Below are 9186 nucleotides of genomic sequence, written 5' to 3' on the forward strand. Positions count from 1 at the left end.
ACAGAAAATCACTCCTCACGCCTTGCCATGAAACACACATAAATTTCTTTTGTGGCTTTCATGTTTCATTAAAGCTTTGTATGTGGAGGAGAGGAAAATCTAAATTGCTGCTTAATTAAAGGCATAGTGTCTGATTAAATATATTTTGAAGAAATGAACTTTGCTTTTTACCTGGGTTGTCAGTGACACCTAGGATTATTAAAAATGAAATATTTTTTAACATCTAATATACTTCTCACCATTTATCAAGCTGGGTCTTTTCTTCTCTTTCACTGGTGAAAGTAGAACAGTCTCTTGCTTTTCCCTGTAGTCAGCTTCATTGTCTGGATCCTATTAACTAACGCAATATTGGAGGGCTTTAGGTTGTAAATACCAGGAGGTGAAGCTTACATCTAAACCAAAAAAAGAAAATGTATGGCTCTTTATTCCATTAAAATATTTCTCTTAAGCTGGACATAATGTAATATATGCTTCTTTAAGCATGTTTTCATCACTGCACAGCATGTGTGGTGCAGGTTAAATCCTGGGAGGTGCTGAGCAGTATTGTGTGTGCACCTTTCCCCTCTTAGGGAAGGCTGAAGATGCTGAGGTTGCTCCCTGCAGGGAAAGGGGTCAGACACCTCTGCTGCAGTGTGCAGAAACCTAAGTGACCCACCTCACCCAAGGAGCTCCTTGCTGTTGTCCTTCCAGGAAGCAGCACAGATTTAAGTTAGGACCAGGGCAGTGTTTGAAAGTACGTGGGTACATCTGACTAGTGAAAATGAGAATTGTTTTGGAACCCCTCCAGCACCTTCTCTTTCCCACAATGGTTGCATGGTCCTGTCTAGAAGGGTGGACAGAATCTTACCGGGGCAGGAGTCAGGTGCAGCGGTGGAGCAGACCGGATTCTGCAGGAGTGGTCTTGCTGTTGATTTTACAGGAACTGTAAAAAGAGGATAGAGAGGGTGTGTATTATGGGTTAATATCATTATACTTGGAAATAGTAATATATTCAGCAATCCCAGAACTCTGCAATATCAGAAAGGGCATTATTTACAAAATAGCCCTATCTACATACACCAGTGAAAGCTGGTTTTGGAGTTTCATATTAATGCATATTAGCATCCTCATGAACCTATCTGATAATTCTTATACATGAAGACTTAAGCTCCTTAAGCAATGTTCACACCTCCATGAAAAATAATACAGTTAAGTTCTTCCTTTAAATAAACTTTCTAAGCAAGTCTATTAACAGTTATCTGCTATCTGCCACAAGGGGAAACATGTAGACAGTTCTGTAGTGTCTTATAAATCTTAGGCTGCTGAGTATTAGGTAGTAAATTAAATGAGAAGTGAGAGCTCCTTTCACTGGATCCTCCTACTTCATTTTACCACATGGGAATGTTTAAGTTGAATCCTAAGGAAACAATCTGCATCCCCGAGGGATATGTTCCTGTGTTCTGAAAAGTAAGCCTGATATGTAAAAGGCACTTTAGAATGCTTTTGTGGTAAAGATTTACCATGGCCTAGAAGTATAAAAGCCTGCCTTGGTTTCATACAGTGTTGTATCATTTTAACATGGGTATGTGCATAGCGAGACCGCTCATAAAGTCTGACTTCAAATATTTGGAGATGTCCACAGGCTGCCATAGCAAACAATAGTCTGTGGTTTGGCTCCTGCTAGAGAGTTGAGCAACTGGAACTCAATTCCCAGGTCGGCTGTTTCCTCTGACTGTGAGCAATTCACTTCATCATTCCCTGCTTCACACTCCCCTCATGTATGGGGTGGTGAGGGAGTGAAAGAAGATGATCCCACCCTTGCGGGGGCTCGGGTGGCCAAAGATGTCTGTGGTGGAAACCATACGAGTCACTGGGTGGACAGAGGTTCTGGTCCGGGCCATGGAAGCTGATGGAAAATTCTGTCTGCTAGGAAGTGCTATCAGATCATTAAAAAACAAACTCTAAAAAAGGGATGTCACTGTAAATTAAATTCCATATACTTTTGGTTTAGTTTTGGATACATTTGTAAGAAATCTTACAGTTTTCATCCCATTTGTTGCTGTGTGAATTTTCCACAATGGCAGTGGAATTTCATTTGAATAAGAAACCACCCGCAAAAACTGGAGGATTTGGATTCTAACCATAAAAGTTAAGCTAGCTGGATTTATAATATGCCATAATCAAGTAAAAATACATAAACAGGGAATCAGACATGTACAGGCAACACAGAATATAGATAATTCCTTTTAGGATTAAGCATATGGCCAGCAGCTGGCAGATCTCTGTGCAACTAAATGATAACGTAGACATCCCTTGCTGCGTGTTCCCGAGTGATGGTAACTGGTAGGAAGGGAAAGGCTGGCCATTCATAATCTTTATTTTATTTAGTGAGACTTTTATTTCTGTTTCGAAAGGAGAAGGAAGACATGTAAAGGCAGAAGCTTCCTAGAAAGTATAAGCCTTTATAAATGCCAGCAATGGGAAAAATAGGCTTTTATTTTCTTTCAAAGACATAAAATTAAACAGAACTTTCCAGCATGTGTTAGTATTCACAGCTCTTGCAGACCACGGATCAGAAGAGAAGACTTGTGATGATTATTGGTTCTTTGTATTGCGGTAGGTCCTAGAGATCAGGGTGTTATTATGCTAGTTGTTCATAATTAGAGATTGTGTACTCCCTGGAGTAGTGACTATCTCAGTAAACAAGACAAAGGATGAGAAAAAGGAAGTGGTATTGTTCTCATTGTACAAACAGTGCACTGAGAAACTGGCAAATTAAATGATTCGCCCAAGTTCATGCAAGAAGTCTTTGGCAGAATTTGGTAAACAAGGCTTCTTGTTTTGTTTGCCTTCTAGGAAAATGACTACAATGTAGATATTTAGTGGATTGATCCCTTTCTGCAAAAGAAAGAAAATGTTGTTTTAAATGTCAAAATAATTACAGATTTTTTTTCCCCAGTTTATTTCCATTCATCTTTCTATTTAAAAAGAGGCTACTAGGAGAGGAAAGAGTTGAGACCTAGTGAGGAAAAACAGTACGCTAAAATTCTGATTAAAAACGACACAATCTCCTCACAGTTGCCAGGTTCATTAAAAAAAAAATCTGAAAATTTGTCAATATGGAAAAAAGGACCCCATTTTATGAGAGACACGGTTCATTTACTCTCTTATTTTTCCCTCTTCTACCACACACATTCAAGCTCCCAAACCAAGGCTGAGATGAAGCCAGCAGAGATATTTGGCCCCACACCCATGAGGCTGCTGGGGAAGTCAGCCCAGCACACCCTGCTCATTTCCATGACCGACTGTTCCTTCTCGTTTGGGCTGAGCTCTAGTGCTCCCCTGCCCAAACTGATCAGGTGGGACAAGCGCTGGGGTCAGGATGAAGCTGTAGCTCACAGAGTGTTTGGAGATGGGAGAGGTGTGCTGTACAGTACGTGTAGGTTTAGGGAACCAAGGGCCTCCACAGCTGGAACTTGCAGCACTGGGGGAATTCCAGGAGGGCTGTTGCAAAAGGCTTGTGACAATTGTTGACCCTGAGCTCTTCTCCATTATGGGTGTGTAAGCCCATAATTCTTTATCCTCCCTACCTCAGGTGGACCTCAAAATAGACTTCTTGCAGCAATTTCCTGCCACGTCTGCACCAGCCAAAACCTGCCCTTTGGTTGCAGAGCTCTCAGGAGCTTATTTCACTCCTCCAGTTCTTCATGTGGTGTCAAGACTGCAGAATACCGATAAGGATCCTATTCCTGATGCTTTTCAACATGAATACATGAAACAGAGGTGCTGGATGCACAACAGAAAAGTCTCTTCTTCCATCCCTGATCCATCCTGCTTCTCCTTTAGTACATTGGAGGTAAACACGTAGTTTGCTTCTTTTTGTCCTTGTTTCTTAGGAACACTGTGGAATGACTCTTGTGCTCATACTGAGGTCAGGGGGGTTCCCCCTAAAGGCAGGGATGGGGGTTCTTGGACATCAGCCCGGAATGTCTCGCAACATAAACAAGTTTAAAATATGTTCTGAGACCTCCTGCCATTTGAATGATAATGATGTAATATTTTTATAACACTTAACTTCAAAACTTGAGGGAAAAGCAACCAAATTAACAAAACAAAACCCTCTGCTAAAACTTAATACTTTTTAGAGTTCTAAGTTGCCATAACAACTTGATGCAAAAGTCTTTGGTAGCAACTTTGTACTCGGTCCTATTGAGGCTAAAATAACCTTACTCTTGTGTTAATACTTAGCCAGCATAGTAAATACTATTCGTTACAGAAAATTAAAACTTTTAAATAGAGAAACTACTTTTACTGAAGTAAAAGAAACCTCTTAAATCTAAGTGTTTTTCTTCTTTTAAAAAAGCATAATTTGTCAGACATTAAAATAACAAAAGGTCTTTGAAAAAGGATTATGGTTTCTGATGTTTCACTACTAGAATGGATTTACTTTATATCCTACTGATGTTGTAATCTTGAATTCTGAGGTAATGTTTTAGCCCTTTCTTTTCACATAAATAAAGATTTCAATGATAGCACTTCATTTCTTCTGTAGAACTTTCCTTTATTTTTCAAACTACTCATTTTCTCTTGCTTAAACCATTTCATCAGAATAACATACAAATTGGATGCAGTGCTTATTAGGAGGAGGGGAACAGTTAGCAAGGCAAAGCATTTCAAATCAACATACTGCTGACTGCGAGGTAGATTTTAAATGGAGAATTTCCATATTGCTTATACGTTTTCCTCCATAATGTACTTAAAAAAGAAGTCTTATTTTTAAGATTTCCCTGTAAAATATAAATGAGTATTTTTTTTAGGGTATCATAGGGGTTATTATTTGTATTTTAAAGTCAAACCTTCGTTGCTATATGGAGCAAAACCAATTGTTTTCCATCAGTACCAAGCACTGAATTTTAAAAATCAAAAAGCATATTTTAACATGGTAATAAACCACTTGCTAATCAGACTGACTTCATCCCTCTGTGAAGAACAGTGCCATGTATCTCTTCGGGTTGCACAGATTTTAATTAACATTAAGTGTATTTTTAAAGTCACAAATTCTCACCCTCTCTGAAATTAAATTCACTCTTTAAACTCAATTGAGCTGCCTTTTTTTTTTTAATGTCCTATAGGATAGTGAGTGGTGGGGACAGACGGGTATGTTTAAAGGTTTGTTGTTTATTACCAAGTGAACAATGAGTGCTCTGCGTCCCTCCAGCTCAGGGAGACTCGACAAGAGATTTCCCTCCAGCAACTTCACTGTTATTTGCTTGCTTGCAAAACAGGGACCATTCTCCCGACTCTCACCCCACAACCTGCATTTGAAAGTACAGAAAAGGTGGTGTTTATAAACCAGATTTTTTTTTCTTTACTATCTATAGTGAAATGAAGGCTGAAGCTTTTTCTGCTTCAGCAGAAGCAGCAGGGAGGAAATACATGTAGTAATTACCTTAAACAAGCAGGCAATAAAGGCTGCCACCTCCCAAGCCATGCGGTTGAAGGGCACGATGAAAGGTGGAGATGTCAGCACTCCTAGCCCACAATAACTGGCTGGAAATCCAGCATCCCCCGGCTCCACTGGCCTTCTCCCCTGCGCAGGGGTCCTGGCTGGCTGCAGGTGAATGGTCCCACTGATGGAGACAGTGCCATCAAGGGAGAGACGCTGTGGACAAGGGCGACTCGGAGATGTCCATCGAGGGGGATCCCATTTGAAACCAACGACAGACAAAATAGTTTGGTTCAGGTGTGGCAGAATTATTCTCTGGAGAAGTTTTCAGTCACTGCATCTTTTGGTGGCTTGATTTAATAAGGATGAAATTGACTTTCATGATATATTTCAGCACAAAACACTTTTTTTTTTTCTTTGCTCCTAGAGGTAGCTCCTCCACTATGGTAACTCAGGAAAACTTGGCTGACAACAGCAAAGCCGCCACAAGAGACAGGGGCATGAGGAACAGCCTGGGAGGTACCACATGGAGTATGCGCTGCCTGTGCACATAAAACGCGCCTTAAAAGAAGGCGAAGAGACCAGCGGGGCCCCACCGGCGGCTTCGCATGGCTCCTGCAGCCCCCCCACCTTCTGGACAGGCGCCTGCTGGTGACTCATGGTCGGCAGGGAGGCCATTGCAGGTGAGATGGGGCGGCACTGCCTGTGCTGGAGGGGACGGGGCAGGCGGAGCCGGTGCCCGCGGCCCGCCCTGGCCCGGCGAGCGGCGCCCGTTGCGGGCAGGCGGCCGTTGGGGGCGACGGTTGGGCGCGACCGTTGCGGTTCCCGGCGCGAGCCAGAGGGGGCGCGCGGCCGCGGGCGCTGAGGCGGCGGTGCCGGGAGGGGCGGGCGGCGGCCGCGCCCTCTGACCGTCCCCATCATCCCCAGACCGTCCCCATCGTCCCCGGACCTTCCCCGCAAGCGTCCGGCCGGAGGCTCCGGGTCCCTCCAGGGACGGTTCCCTACTCCGGCCCGGCGTGGCAGGGCTGTCCCGCTAACGGGATACTGGCTTTGGAGGCTCCCACCCCGCACAGCCAGAACTTCGATGGCCTCTTGAGATGCGTGGGAGATTGATTTTTCCTAATTTTTTAAGTACCAAGTATATCTAGTGTACTTATTTCTCCTAATTAATGTGAAAATAAAGAATCAAAGAGGGTATTCCTCCAATGAGTTGTTTTTGAAGAGTGACAAATTAATCCCCTTGGATATGGCTGAAGCCAGGGAAGATCTTTTTGTTCCTCTAACAAACTGCAGCAATTAGACGTTCAATACTCTGCTCGTGATAAATAGATTTTTAATACCTATTTATTCTCTTTGTGTATGCTAAAATCCCGGGGCTTATGTCCTTCAGCCGAATGTTCTCCCAGGTAAAGGGATGCAGGGATGTGTTTCCAGCCGTCGGGACCCGCGTGCACCCACCTCTGGGGTTGCACCCCTGAGAAGTTTGTGTTTGCATGCATCCATTTACCCACTAGACGTGTCAGCCTTTTTCTTATCTTTTTGTGAGCTTTGGACCAAATCCTCAAGAGCCCAATTTGCTTGCACGGTTACCTGTATACACTTGCCCTGAAAGTACATTTTGACCACGATAAGGAAAAAAATTATGGCTGATTTTTGTTGTATGGTTCTCCCTGTAAATGTATGGTGACATTTTAAGGGGGTGCTTGTAATCTGCTGAAATAGCAATCAGGTGGCATTTATTAGAACTCGCTCAGACTTCACAGGTACAACTTTAAATCATCACCTGCTTGCAGAGTAAGGGTTTGGGGGCAATAAGCCAGAGATGAGATTTTGTCAGTCCCCTTTTGTGATGGGGTCTGGAAATAAGTGACTGGGAGATTCCCAGTCTGAATTGTTTCTCCCAGCTCTAGTGCTGGATGAGGAATGAGGGGAAGCCTTAGAAGCCACCTTAGTGCTGCAGTGATGGAAGTGAAAGGCTGGTGGCTGCGTCAGTGCTATCAACCTGCAACAGCGCCCTGGAAACTCCTGCACCTGCTGGCCACCATGATGCTGCATCCTGCCCTGCACTCCCCTTACCCAGGGTGACACAGAACCGACTGTGCCCGAGGGTGTTCTCTAACGAGACAATGATCCTCAGCTGTTCATGCAGCCCCTCAGAAGCAGCAGCAGCTGCTGGGGAGGTGACCACAGGAGAGGATGTGCAGCTGTAGGCAGCCAAAGGTAAGTTTCCCCCAGTGCATTGTTTCTGCTGTGCGCCTCACAAAGCTCCTTTGCTGGATGAGGTATAATGGAGCGAGTGGAGCCTTTGGTATTTAAAAATCTTTGCTGTGGTGCTGTCGATGACCCCTGTGTTGCCTTAAAATTTGCAGTTAGCTAAATATAGTAATCTTACAAAGTGGACTATCCAGGGGGTAGGTAGGGCTCTCTTGCACACTGAAGACAAGGAAAATAACATGTCTATTTCACTGCAGCCATTCAAGACAAAATAAAATATAGGGAAATCCTTCTGCAGTGTACGACTTCAGAAAAAGTGGTATTTTCACTGGCTTTTTTTTTTTCCTAGATATGAGACCTTTTTTCAAATGGAAGCAGGCTGTAAATAGCTGTGAAAATCATTGAAAAGGGGAATTTTTATGAAGCAGAGTTTATGCCACAGGATGCCACATGAATGCAGACAAAGATATAGAAGTTCGATGATTTTTGTCTCTCATAATACACTTTAAATGTCTCTTCTTTGGTATCCTCAATTAACAAGAAGTTTAAAAACTGAATTCCATAATGAAAATCTAGAGCTCAAACAGCTTACATTGAGGGTATATCATACTCAGTGCTGTTTGAAAGCTATTGGGCCAAATCTGAGCTATTCAGCTTTGCAAACTAGAAGTACAGTTTGAGTCTGGGCTGGTGTGGTGATAGTTCTTTGAGTGTGAGACTCAAAAGCGATGTACTGCACAAATGGGAACCTGAGAGGCCAGAAGGGAAGGAAAGTGGTTTTCAAACCGAAAGAATTGGTGAGGCACAGATGGAAGGTCTCATGGTGTGTGTTACTGGGGGAGGAGTGAGAGTGACGGTGGGGACAGACAGATGGTGAGAGACACACGGGAGAGACACACGTAAGTCCTTGTTCTTGTTCCATATCGAAAGGAAATAATTTGCAAGACTTCCGGAAGCAGATTTTTAAGTAAAACACCAAAATATCCGAAGGTGCCATGCAGTCACAGAAGCAAAGAATATTTTGAACCTGGGATCCAAGGCCAAACGGAGCCAGTTGCCATCTCCTCTCTGATTTCTCACTCTCATTATCCCAGGCTCACATCGATTTTCACCCAGATATTATATAGAGAGGGTTGCACAAATCAAGGTATTTCTTTGCTTCTTTCTATTTCTTCCCACCTGTGGCCACTGTAGTTTGCACTGGCCTTGCCTTTCCCTCCGCACAAAACCTTGCTGCTGAAGAACATGGCTCGACTGCAGCGCAGACACTTATCACTTTATTTTCTCCTATGAGCAAGGAGTGGGAATGTCTCATCTGACGTGTTGAACTCAGATCTAAGTGCTAAAATGTTTACTGCTCTCAATCTGCCCAGCAGGATACTCTGAGCAATAGTGATGGCTGGCAGCCTGCTGCTGATGGTACCATCCAGCTCATGGGGCTTACGGCAAAACTCATGCAGAATCTCAAACACTACACTTTTAATTATTTTAAGGGGCTTGTTCCACAAGTGCTTTGCGTGGTTTCCTATTAACATTTGACAACATCT

The 9186-nt window shown here is 43.3% G+C and overlaps 2 long non-coding RNA genes across 2 annotated transcripts; one reads left to right on the forward strand and one right to left on the reverse strand.

The window, feature by feature from the left end:
* Positions 1-238: 238 nt before the first annotated feature.
* Positions 239-5857, reverse strand: LOC135579744 (uncharacterized). Its single transcript, XR_010473411.1, has 4 exons — positions 5429-5857; positions 5165-5294; positions 848-922; positions 239-392 (listed from the first exon to the last, which is right to left on the reverse strand). It is a non-coding gene; the product is annotated as an uncharacterized LOC135579744 (long non-coding RNA).
* On the forward strand, positions 2636-6626 carry LOC135579746 (uncharacterized). The gene is made up of 2 exons (XR_010473413.1): positions 2636-3835; positions 5853-6626. It is a non-coding gene; the product is annotated as an uncharacterized LOC135579746 (long non-coding RNA).
* The last annotated feature ends 2560 nt before the right edge of the window (positions 6627-9186 follow it).

The sequence above is a fragment of the Columba livia genome, chromosome 6, assembly GCF_036013475.1.
Source record: "Columba livia isolate bColLiv1 breed racing homer chromosome 6, bColLiv1.pat.W.v2, whole genome shotgun sequence".
Lineage (NCBI taxonomy): Eukaryota > Metazoa > Chordata > Aves > Columbiformes > Columbidae > Columba > Columba livia.